Consider the following 13,303-nt stretch of genomic DNA (forward strand, 5'->3'; position numbering starts at 1 on the left):
AGTGAATTATCTGTTGTCCTCTTTATTTTCCTTCCAGTGGCTCCTAGCAGCTCCTGGCAGAGAACAAAAGCTTGCCCTTGGTGTTTTCAGTGCCAGGAACACTGATGCATCTTCTCTCTCTTCCTCTTCATACTCACTGGATTAAACAGGGAGCCTCCATACGGTCTCAGATAAATGAAGGCAGTGGGCAGAATCATGAAAGACAGAAAGTCTCTGAAGGGCACTGGGACTGTAGACACTGTAGCCCCCAAGGGAATCCATATTCTGGGCACTTTTCCCAGGGAAAGGAAATAACTAATACCTAGGACCTCTAAGGTTCACCTTTGGCTCCCTGATGGTCAGTGTGCCTCAAGTGGCTTCAGCTTGGACCTTGGGATTTGTTACTCCTTCTCTGGTCATCTCCATGGTACCACCAATTTCCCACATCATCACAGCAGGGGACTGTAACTCCACTGCTCCTGACTGCCAGAGACCTAGCAAAAAATTCAGGGGAGTGAGTACAAAGAAGAGAACTCAAAAAGTTACCTCTGGAAATATAGGTCCAGATGGAAAGAGAAGACAGAAAACCTTCAGCTACTAAAGGAAAAGGGGTAAGTGTCTGCCACAGATAATCACTGGTTCTGGCACTGTTTGAACATGAGATGAATTTGAATGTGTAGGAAGCAACTTCATGATGATGAAGATGTCTGGTAAGCAAGGTCATACCTGAGTCTATAATTCAGCAGATAGCTTTCATCTAGAGACCTGGATTTTCACGTGGAAGAGAAGGCCCCTGAGATGAGAGTAGCACACGGACTGAAAGAGACCCATTGGAATTGGAGAATTAGGAGTCATTGGTATACATTGCAGGAAAACAAAAGAATGGCTGGCTTTAGATTGATTTCGGACCTTGTGGCTCTTTGTTTCTGCTTCGGGTATCTTCCCTACTTCTCTCAGCTTGCTTCAAAGTCTGCTCCACAGCTAGCTCTCAGGAAGGCATTTCCATTCCCTCACCAATTAAAGTCCCAGGAATGGGGCATTTTTCTTCTCTTCAAATTCCTCTTTTCCCCCAACTTCATCCTCCTCTGCCTCCAAAGCTGCCTAAAAGACCACAGAGATAATGCAGAAGAAAACAAAGAAGAAAAGTTAAGTATTTTATCTGTTGGGCTTCAGTATTTGTAGCACGTGGGCTCAGTAGTTGTGACTCGCGGGCTTTAGAGCGCAGGCTAATTGTAGCGCTCGGGCTTAGTTGCTCCGCGGCATGTGAGATCTGCCCGAACCAGGGCTCGAACCCTTGTAGCCAGCTTTGGCAGGCGGATTCTTAACCACTGCGCCACCAGGGAAGTCTTCAACGTTAATGTTGCGGGAGTGGGGTAGGGACGGGGCGGATAGAAGGGGATTTAGGTCCTTCCGGAAGGAAAGAGATGACAGACAGAGCGGAAAGAATTCACAAAACCTACCAAGAAATGCAGAGCGACAGAGTGTGTCTAGCAAACCTAGGGCAGCAACACGGTCGGGACCCGGCAACTGCTTTCCTTACTGAGGTTCTGTTTTGAAAGACAGAAGGAGGAGGGAAGAGGGAGGAGGAAACAGAATACACAACCTCTTTCGGACGGAATTCTCTCCGGAATGTGAGAGAGCAGGGAAATGTGTGGGCTGGGAAAGGAACTAGCACTTTGTATGCCTAGAGAGCATCTCACACCTCAGGCACTCAGGCGCAAAAACACTTTCCACCTATTTTGTCCGACAGGTAACCCAGATATGAATTTTGGATGAAGTCCGAAAGCATATTTTAGAAGAGGCCGGACAGTAATTTATACTATTAGAAAGCTCCGCAGACTCAAAATCTGGCAGGTTTGGGAAACCCTGACTGGAGTGTCAAAAACCCGGAACCTGGATGGAGTGGACTGAGTTATTGGGAAGATCTCACGTAGGAGGTGTCAGAGTGGACCAGAGCGGAAAGGCGAAGCAGTGCGTGAATGGGAAGAGGGAGGAGGCGAGGTTGGAGTTAGCAAAGTAGGGAGAAGAAGGCTTGAATATGGATCTCTAAACATGAATAGGATTTGGGTAGATGGGTAGGAAGGACGTGTCCAAGCTCCACCTCTCTTCTTTGCATCCTATAGGTATAAGAAAATGTTGGCTTTACGTGATTTTAGGGAAGTGAGCAGCAAACTTTTGTCCCACAAGAAGATCCCACTCATTTTTACCCAAACTGTTGGCTTTTGAGAGCACCGTGGGGCTCTTTCCATAGCTGAGGTAGCTCCTCAGAGCGCTGGATTTTTGAGGGAAGTCAAATTGTTTCAAACTTGTTGTCTGTTGTGGTGGCAGCAAGTTAGTGTAGAAGTGAGATCCGCCTGCTGCTTTTGGCTTGAGTATGTGAGGTACTTGTGCCGGCGACTTTTTTTTAACACTTTGAGAACTCAAAATTGAAACTAACCTAACGAACTTACCTTTACTAGGCCGTGAGAGACCTTATTGCCCGTGGGCCCGGGTAGCTCAGTCGGTAGGACATAAGGCTTTTTAATCTGAGGGTCCACTGTTCAAGTCCCTATTCGGGCGAAAGTGAGCTTTTCTTTCCTAACATCCCCCAAAAGTGTCCTTTCTCTGAGCTGTGAACTGCCAGAAACAAGCGGATTAATCTTAAATGTTTGATACCTTCGCCCAAGTAAACAGGAAAGGCAGTGGGGATGGGGGTTCTGATCATGGAATGGGCGCGGAGAATAATGAATCCCCTTCTGCATGTTTGCAGTCTGTTGTGCTTTTGCTTTGTGGGTGTTAGATCGAGCTTGGAACGAGTAGTAGCTTGGGTTTGGACACGATTAAGATGCCTGCAAATTTAAGATGGAGTCTTGTGGAGGTATTTGGCAACCACAGTGATCCCTAAGATGGCAACTCTGCAGCAATCTGTGATTGGGAGGGGTTTTATTATTATGGAAAAGAGAGACAGTATGTAGAGCGAGAATGTAAAAGGGCTTATTGTGATTTGAAGATTGGGAACTCATTAACGGTATTCCCAGAAAAAATGTGTATTAAGCTAGACTGATCTTGGACTCCAGATAGTATAATGTTCCTTGAACTTCCTTAGAAATCCCGGGAAATGCTTAGAAATCTAGGTGAGGTGATTGGTATCTCATCTCCTTTTTGCCCGCTTCTGACCATATGAGAGTTTTGTTCATGTTCACAGAAATCCCATGAAGTAGAATTTGAACTTGGAAGGACCCCATTTGTTGGGAAGAACTTGTCTCTCAGTTTGTCCAATAGATTCATCTGACTGCCAGAATAAAGAATAGGAAACAGAAAAGTGACAGGTCTCAATGAGGGAGAGAAATGTGTGGGGTGGGGAAATGGGGCTGTCTTTAAGTTGCCTCTGCGTCTTGGTGTAAAGCACAACTAGGATCATGTCCATTGTCCCTGGTAAATCATTACATTGTGACAGAAGCAAACTGGATTCCAAGTGGGGTCTTGTACATTCCTGATATAAGCAAAAGCACGGTAAATTGGGAAGCGCTGCCCAATATAATATGAGCCACAAATGCCAACCACATATATAATTTAAAATTTTCTAGTAGTCACAGTGAAAAAAAAAAGTGAAGTTAAAAACATATTTTATTTAATTCACTATATCTAAAATATTATCATCTCAATAAATAATCCATATAAAGGCATATTACCTAGATAATTTACATTCTTTTTTTTTCTTACTAAGTCTTTGAAATCTGCTGTGTACTTTACAGTTACAGTACATCTCAAGTTGGACTGGTCATATTTCAAGTACTCAAGAATCACATGTGCTAGTGGCTACCATATTGGTCAGCAGAGTTCTAAGGATTAATGCATTTGAATAAACAGAAGAAAATATATAGATGTGCAAATTAGAGCAGTTTTGTAACTCAACTCAAAATCTATATGCAGAATTTCACTCATATTTGTGAGGTGTGCCAACTAAAAATTGGCACTTGCCGTCTGTCTCTACAAGGATTAAATCACTAGCCACTGCAGCCACTGACCTTCAACACACCCTGAAAGGAGTTTGGAGTGGAGATCAGAAATGACGCACTCTGTGCTCTGGGAAAAACTGGCACAACAGGCCTTCAAATAGTTAGATATTTTCAGGAGATTTTATGAGCCCAAATTCTTACATCTTGTCATATCTAGAAAAGCACTAAAATCATTAACGGTGACATCTGCTCCTCCTGACTAGCAGCAAGCCTCTGCCAAAATGTGTACTTAACTGCACATACCCCCTTCACCAAAATCTTATATAATACTGACCTTCCCCCCTACGTCTTTGGAGCCGTTCCTCAGAGCTATCTGAGACACTGTCTCCTGGGCTATAGTCCTCACTTTGCCCCAAATAAAACTTAACTCACAACTCTCACATTGTGGTTTTTTTTTTTTTTTCCAGTCGACATGTGTCAACTGAAATAAAAATGCACAATGCGGGAGCTATGAGTTTCAGTTTTATTTGGGAACTTATTGAGGACTACAGTCCAGGAGCGGCTATGTGCAAATACTGGTAAATTGCCACTCTGTAAGGTTACCTGAATTCCTTCTGATAAAGTGCTAATATTTAATATCCTTTTACCATCCTTTATCTTTCCTATACCTAAAGACTAATATATGTTTTCCTGTGAATGACAGAGATTGTCTTCTACCCAAATCATTCACTCATAAAAATGCATGTGTTAAGACTTGAGAGGAAACATGCCATTGGATATTTCTGCCAGTGGATATTCCCCCCATTACTTCCTGTATACAGAAAGCCATATTTAAAATTTCTAAGTCAGTGGTCACATTTCCACAAGACTCTGAATCCCTCAGTTTTCAAGAATTACTTTGGGAGCCACTGGGGAGAGAGATCCTTCTGTTCACAAGAAAGTCAACCTCAAAAGGTTGATATATACTTTAAAAAGCTATTCAAGTACGTATATGCTTTGAAAACAGTGTGTCACAGTAAAAAGATAAAATATATATTTGAAAAGAGATTCAGATATACATATTTTCAACAAAGGACTTTATCATAAACAAGGTAAAATTTACATCTGAAAGGAAATTCAGATACACATTTGAAAAGAAAGAGAGTTACAATATCTTTCAGGGAAAAAAAAGGAGGGAGGAGAGTAAAACAAAGAATATTAGTTGGGCTTTAGAGTCTTCTAATTGGTATAATGTTATTTTGATTATGAGGGAACTGTGTTCTCATCAGGAGTTCTGTGTGTGTCTGTTAGATAAATTGCACAATTCAAATATTATGTATCCATACTTTATTTCTGACAGTAATTACTGAGCACAATGGGTTATAATCCCCCATTATGGATAAAAATGGACTATTTAATAATTGGTGTGGCAAAAACTGGGTAGTTACCTGGAAAAAAAGTTTTGACTCCATATCCCACAACTCACAGCAGGATGAATTCTAAATGGTGTTTGAGATTTATGAAAACAAGTACTTCAAAAACACATGTGAAATTTTTAATAACTTTGGAGTGGGGAAGGCTATTGAATCAATTGTGATTCAAAACTCCAAAATTATTTAAAGGAAAATTTTGACAAATTTGATTTCAAGAGAGCTTCTGAAAGAGTGGTAAGAGTGTAAGTAGAGTTTGTTTAGTAGTTTTATCCTTTTCTTACTTTCCAAATTTTCTGCAATAAATATGTGTACTTTGAATAATAATAGAGTAAAACAGAACAAAACAAAGCCTCCTGTAAAACAAAGTAAAAAGCCACAAGCAAAGTCAATGAAAAATTCAGACTGGGAAAATAGAATTGCTATTCATATAACAAAAGGCATAATTTCCCCGTGTCACTCAGCTTAGGCTTGATCATGATGTAAAAGAAAACATCCACAAAATCTCAGTGGCTTAAACAATAAAGGCACATTGTATATTTTCCCTCATTGGTTGGCTGTTGGCTCTTCAATATTCTCGATCTGGGATTTAGGATGATAAAGTAGTGTAGGAGAGGGGAAAAAAAACATCTTTTCCTCTACCCATCTTAGCTTCGTTGATTGGAACTGTGCAAATTAAACCGACAAAAAACAGATTAAGAAGAGAGAAACAGAAGTTTATTAATGCATGAATCATGCATACACATGGGAGGATTCAGTGATAAATGACTCAAAGGGGTAGTTAGCCCTGAGCTTTTATAGTGTCTTCGGAAAGAAAAATAAATTTGTAGAGAAGTGATGAGATAAAGGAAAAGGGTTTTAAAGGCTTTTGAGGGCAGAAAACTGTGGGAAGGTAAATATCTGAGGGAAACTAGTGGAGTAGGGATTGTACAAGTCCCTAGCATTTGGTGTTGTCAGTGTTCTGAATTTTGGCTATTCCAGTAGGTCTGTAGTAGTATCTCATTGTTGCTTTAATTTACAATTCCCTGATGATGTACGACGTGGAGCATCATTTTATATGGTTATCTGTCATCTGTGTTTCTTCTTTGATGACGTATCTGTTCAGATACGTTGCCTGATTTATAATCGGCTTTTCATTTTCTTGTTGAGTTTTAAGAGTTCTTTGTATATTTTAGATCCCATCCCTTTATCAGATACGTGTTTTGCAAATATTTTCTCCCAGCCCATGGCTTAAGAGTGTCTTTCGCAGAGCAGCAGTAATTTTTAATTTTAATGAAGTCCAATTTATCATCATGAATCGTGCCTTTGGTATTGACATTTTCACTATTGAAGAGTTTCTCTTCTCTGCTCTGTGACTTCTGAAGTGAGAGACAAAAATCACTGCAGCTGGGTCTGGGGTCAGAAAAGCCCTTTCAGTAGATTGTAGTAGTGCAGCGGGGCTGCGGGTGCAGAAGCGCTCCGCACCCGGATGCTGGTTTAGGAGGTCTTGTCCAGGTTCATTCTTCCACGGGGTAAAGTAGCCTGCGGAACGAGAAGCTGGCCACTGGATAAAGGAAAGGGGGAAACAAAGGAATGCGGGCTTCTTTAAATCTAAGATTCTTCATGAAGCCAAAGTTCACAGATAACCACTCCGGTTATCTGTGGTCAGGTGGGCTAGAAGGTCTCTGTGGGACAAGCCGTTGCCTCTGGGGACAAATATTAGGGCAGGATTTTCGCAATTTCATCTATCTGGACAATTTTCTTTTTTTTTTCTCCTCCAAGCGGGATCAAGTTGGAAGACGCAGCTCCAAAGATTCATTTGACCATTCAACTTACTCTGCTGCAAAAAAATTGGGTCGCATTTTCCATGAGCCTTTGTTTTGGCTCGTAGACCATTTTTCAAAGGGTCCTGAAAAATCCCTCAGTTCTTTCCACCGGGGGTTCGATTTGACTGACGGGAGAGAAAACAATTGTGCTGAAACTACTAAAATAAGAATAATTGTGGTGAAGCTACTAAAATTGGGCTCTGTTCTCAGTAACAATACGAGTTGGATGTTGTCGGCGGGTCTCGGAAGGGGGCTACTTGGATATAATCCGAAAGAAGCTTTAGGTGTAATTCGTCTTCAATGACGGCTACTCTCTAGTTGGAAACAAAAAAACCCCAAAATTGTGCACAACGCTTTGAGATTTTAAAGGGACAGGAATGCTGCCAAGTACCTGACCTTCAGCAGGGGATGTAGCTCAGTGGTAGAGCGCATGCTTCGCATGTATGAGGGCCCGGGTTCGATCCCCGGCATCTCCAGTAACTCCTCTCGTTTTCGTTGTTGCCTAATTCAGTCTTTGGCCTTGCATTATAAAATATTTTAGCTCTTTCTCATTTCCCCCCCATTATCATTCCCTTTAAATCGAGCTGTTTTCCATCTATGTGCTTATTTCTCTTTCGTTTTGTTAAATAACCACCGCCATTTCCCCTGCTTCCTGGAAACTTCCTTGGGGTGTCTTATTATGCAGTGAGTAGTACAAAGCCAGAGGGACAATTCACAAGTAAATTCATCCTATGAATGCACCCAGGAAGAGGGAATACAGCTGCATATCAAAGAATTATTTAGCTCAATTAAAGGAGGTCCTATCCATTCCCACTATCCACTGGAAAATAATCAGTAAAAATAAAATATCTCAGGAATTTTTTTTAAGGGGAGGAGAAGGTAGCATGTTTTTTAGTATTGATGTGGTAGTTGCACATCAGTATTCAAGGGTACACCCTATGACCATAGAGGAATTTCTTTATGCATAGTTACTAACCTAGTTACCATTTTATTTCTCACTGCATCTTTGGCATTACTCAACGCTTCTGTGCAGAAAAACTGGTCACAGTCCAGTACAGGAGGTCTGGAAATGTAGTAAAGGTTAGGAATAGCCTGTGGAAATGGAAGGCACCCTTAATAGCATGACTGTTCTCCTAGCAACCAGCCCCTAACTCTAGAAGCAGGCCAAAGCTCACCTCATTAACATAACAAAAACACCTTTGTCTCTCTCATCACCTAGGAAATTCTGAGGATTTTAGGAGCTCTGTGCCAGCAGCAGGGCTGAAGGCCAAATGTACATTTCTTATTATAAATCACAATATTAATAATGTACACCCAGATGTGAAATTGCTGCATCATGTGGTAGTTCTATTTTTAATTTTTTGAGGAACCCCAAAAACCTTTTTTTCTCCTTTCTTAGCTTATCAGTTATAATTCTTTAACTTTTTTTAGTGGTCCCTCTAGAGCTTGTGGTATACATTTACAGTTAATCCAAGTTCACCTTCCAATAACCCTATACTTCTTCACAGGTAGTGTAAATATCCTTGTAATAAAAAAAATCCTACTTTTCCTCCCTCCTAGCTATTGTATTATTGCTATCATTTATTTCAGTTATATATAAGCATACATAAGTATATATACAATATTTGCATAACCATATAATCAAATACATTGTTGCTATTATAATTTTGAACAAACTGTTATCTGTGAGATCAACTAAGAAAAATAAAAGTTTTTATTTACCTTCCCATATCCTTCTTTGATATTCTTCCTTTCCTTATGAAGATTTGAATTTCTGACCTTTATGATTTTCCTTGTCTCTAAAAAACTTCCTGGGCTTCCCTGGTGGCGCAGTGGTTGAGAGTCTGCCTGCTAGTGCAGGGGACGCGGGTTCGAGCCCTGGTCTGGGAGGATCCCACATGCCGCGGAGCAACTAAGCCCGTGAGCCACAATTACTGAGCCTGCGCGTCTGGAGCCTGTGCTCCGCAACAAGAGAGGCCGCGACAGTGAGAGGCCCGCGCACCGTGATGAGGGGTGGCCCCCACTTGCCACAACTAGAGAAAGCCCACGCACAGAAACGAAGACCCAACCCAGCCAAAAATAAATAAATAAATAAATAAAAATTAAAAAAAAAAAAAAAAAAAAAAACTTCCTTTAACACGTCTTGCAAGACTGGTCTACAGGGAACACATTCCCTCCATTTTTGTTCGAGAAAGTTTTTATTTCTCCCTCACTTTTGAAATTTTGCAGGGTACAGAATTCTAGGCTGTGGTTTTTTCTCTCAACACTTTAAATATTTCACTCTAATCTATTCTTGTTTTCATGGTTTCTTAATAGAAGTCAAATTAATTCTTACCTTGGTTCCTCTATAGGCTAGATGTTTTGTTTTGTTTTGTTTTGTTTTTCCTCTGACTTCTTTCAGGAGTATTTTCTTTACATTTGATCTTCTGTAGTTTGAAAATGATATCCTTATATATAGTTTTCTGTTTCTTTTTTCATTTATCCTTCTTGGTGCTCTCTGAACTTCCTAGATCTGTGGTTTGCTGTCTGACATTAATTTGGGGAAATTCTCAGTCATTATTGTTTCAAATATTCTGCTCCTTTCCCTCTTTCTTTTCCTTCTGGTATTCCCATTATGCATATGTTATATTTTTTGTGCTTGTCCTAGAGTCCTTGGATATTCTGTTCTTTTTTTTTTTCCCAGCCTTTGTTTTCTTTGTTTTTCAGTTTTGGAGGTTTCTATTGATATAGCCTCAAGTTCAGAGTCTTTCCTTAGTTATGTCCACTCTACTAATAAACCTAACAAAGGCATTCTTCCTTCTGTTACTGTGTTTTTAATCTTGCGCATTTCTTTTTTCGTTGTTTGTTTTAGGATTTTCATCTTTCTCCTTACATTGCCTATCTGTTCTTGCATACTATCTACTTTATTCATTAGATCCTTTAGCATATTAATCATAGTTGTTTTAAATTTCTGGTCTAATAATTCCAACATCCCTGCAATGTCTGGTTCTCTTCTTGCTCTGTCTCTTGAAATTGTTTTTTGCCTTTTGATATGTTTTGTAATTTTTTCTGTATAGCCTGACATGGTTTACTTGATAAAAGCATATATAGGACTTTAGTAATGTAGTGGTGAGATGTTGGGGGAGGAGAAGCTTTCTCTAGTCCAATGATTAGGTCTTAGTCTTTTAATGATCTTTTACCTCTGGGTCGTGAACTTCACAACTGTTTCTCAGTTGTACCCCCCACCCCAAATGCCCTGACTTAGGTGGGACAACATAGCTAGAGTATGCTGGAGTTGGGTTTTTCCCTCTCTTATGTGAAAGTCTAGAGCCAGCTGGAACTGAGTATTTCCCTTCCTTCAGGACAATTAGGCTCTGACAAAACCCCAGCAAGTTAGGGTCTGGTTAAGTAGATTCTTTAGTAGGCAGGCCTTGTTAAGAACAGCAGAGTGCTCTGGCATATCTCAACATGGTTCCTCTTCTCCCCACTCCGCTGGAAGCATGAAGGAATTTCCCCCCAATATTTGCATATTTAATGTTAGAATCTGGTCAAACTCCTAGGGGTAAAACTTGCAGAAGTGTGGGGACGCCACCTCCACCCTGCCCCGGCCATGACTCAGGGTCCCTGGAGTTTTTAACTATCAGACTTGCTTACATGGATCCTTAAGCAATTTATCAATTACAGTTCTTGTTTTGGTTCTTCCTGTGGTTTCCACTTGTGAGTCACTGCTCAGGTAAGTCATCACTCCCTTTATTCTCACCTGTCTATCTCTCCAATCTTGGGGGCAGCCATTTGCCCTGTGTCTGCACCTCTCTTATAGATTCAAGAAGAGGTGTTGATTTTTCAGTCTGCTCAGCTTTTTCCTTCTTGATAGAATGGAGTGGTGACTTCCCAGCCCCTTATATATGGAACCAGACGCTGGAAGTCTGTTTGCTAGTTTTTTATACGTTTTTGTCTCTGTACTTATTAGTGAAATGGTCCTATAATTTTTCCTTCTTGTATTTTCTCCACTGGGTTTTTGTATCAATATTATACTAATCTCCTAACATAATTTATAGTTTTTCTGTTTTTCAGAATATTTTGTACAACACAGAGGTTAATGCTTCCTTTATGATTTCATAGAACATGCCAGTAAATTGATCTCAGACTGGAAATCAAATTTTATGGAAATTTTGCTTCAATTCCTGATTCAGTTTTTTAAAATGGTAATATATTGAATCAGATTTTCTAAAGCTTTTTATGTTAGCTTTGATAAGTTATACATTTTTATACATTTTCCATTTCTTTGAATGGAATTGAGAGGATTGAAGCCAAATTTCATGATTTCTCACTTTTAAAATTTCCTAAGTAGCCACTGAAAATATTCTCCTGTTTATTCATTTATGCAAGCATCTATCTCTCTATCCATCCACTCATTTACATTTTAAAAATGATTCAAATATTTACTTACACTGGGTATTGTAATAAGTACTGATATACAATTAAGGATAACACAGTGTCTTAGCTAACCTTCAAGAAGACCCCCTATGATCCTTACCTCCTGGTAATCACACCCCAGTGCAGTCTTCTCCCATTTGAGTCAGTCACCAAGACATGACGGGGAACTGAGGCTTCCTACCCACATGTGAATGAGCCATCTTGGAAGCAGATCCTCCAGACTCAGTCCAACCTTCAGAGCACTGCATGCACAGTAGACACCCTGAGTTCAACTTCAAGGGACACCTGGTGCCAGAATTACCCAGCCAAGCCACACTGGAGTTCCTGACCCACAGAATCTGAGATAATAAATATTATTTTTTTTAACCCTGTACATTTTGGAGTATTATTCAGCAATAGATAACTAATATTCACAGCAAGGCTTTTTAACATTTCTCTTAAAGGAATAATCATTATTTACAAAAAATATACAATTTTTATCTGTTTCTCTCAAGCTTGCAGACTACTATTTGAAAATCAAATAGCAATGCTAAATTAAGATGTGTGGCTATCCTCACATGTTTCTCTTTTTATCCTGAAAAAAATCCGAAGATTTTAGGCTGATTGCCTAGTGTAACTTATCCACCAGAGGGTCATGGATCTACCATTAAAACAATCCCTGGCAAAAAGAAATGGAAAAACCATAATTATTTTAGATGACTCATGTTTTATGTAAACTGTCTGGGACCACCATCTCTACTACATGAATAAAATTTAGGTTCTCTTAGCAAGGTGAAAAGACGAGAAATGCTGGTGTCATCTTGGTCAAGCTGATTTCTCTGCCTTCCTCTCCACCTTGCACCTCCCAACTCAAACCGTTCTGAACTACATACACTTCCACTCCTGTAGGCATGTTGTATCCTCAGTTTTCGTTTCCTTTCTATTTGACATTCTTATTCATTCTGCCAGGTTTGCTCACAGGTTACCATATCCGGGGACTTCCCAGAGCTAGGCAGGGATAAAACCTTCTTGATTTGTTGAGACCCTTGTTGAGGGAGTGATCTGAATTCCAAAGGACCACTCCCTCTGCAGAAAAATAAAGCAACCCGGAAGCAGAGGTTTTGCCTCAGTCTTAAAAGTAACACGTTTCTTACTTCCTGGCTTTTCTTTCCAAAGAATCAGAACAAGATCCGAGGATTCGTATTCCTTGGATTTGATTTGTATTCTTTGGATAAAATGAGGATCAGAGGCCTCAGGAAGCAATCCAACATCTTTACCCTTTAGCCCTCCCAGTTGCTAAGAGTGGAAGGAATTTATTTTTCTAACAGAAATACCTTCATTGGCTCCTTGTTTTCTAAGAATAGTTGCATAGCGGTTTCTGGAGTCCAGGACTAGGGTGCAGAATTGGGGAGGGGAATTGGGGAGGGGATAGTTTGGTAGGTTTCATAATTAAAGACAGTCATTGGCAAAGTATTTTTTTTATCCTTCCTGTAAGGAATTTTCCTTTGTCCCACATATCTTTTGGCAAACGAGAAAAGCACTCAGAAAAGGAGGGTCTGTGAGACTGTTTCCTACTCAGATTTCCGAGATCAGTGTATTCTCGTCAGTCACTGAATGTTTGCAAGATACAGGTTAATAAGAATTTCTTGGTAACAGAGTTTTATAAAATAGAAGGTGAGAATTGTATCGTTTAGAAAAGAACGAAGTAATTTTGTTTTAAAATGTAAATTTGTTTTATTTCATGAAGGTAGTTTAGAAAACGGCACGTAAACGCGAT

At 40.0% G+C, this 13,303-nt stretch overlaps 1 non-coding gene across 1 annotated transcript; it reads left to right on the forward strand.

Annotated features, from left to right (window-relative positions):
- The first annotated feature begins 7,535 nt into the window (after window positions 1-7,535).
- TRNAA-CGC (transfer RNA alanine (anticodon CGC)) lies at window positions 7,536-7,607 on the forward strand. The gene has a single exon. It is a non-coding gene; the product is annotated as a tRNA-Ala (tRNA).
- Window positions 7,608-13,303: the final 5,696 nt, after the last annotated feature.

Source organism: Eschrichtius robustus, chromosome 12 (genome assembly GCF_028021215.1).
Source record: "Eschrichtius robustus isolate mEscRob2 chromosome 12, mEscRob2.pri, whole genome shotgun sequence".
Taxonomy (NCBI): domain Eukaryota; kingdom Metazoa; phylum Chordata; class Mammalia; order Artiodactyla; family Eschrichtiidae; genus Eschrichtius; species Eschrichtius robustus.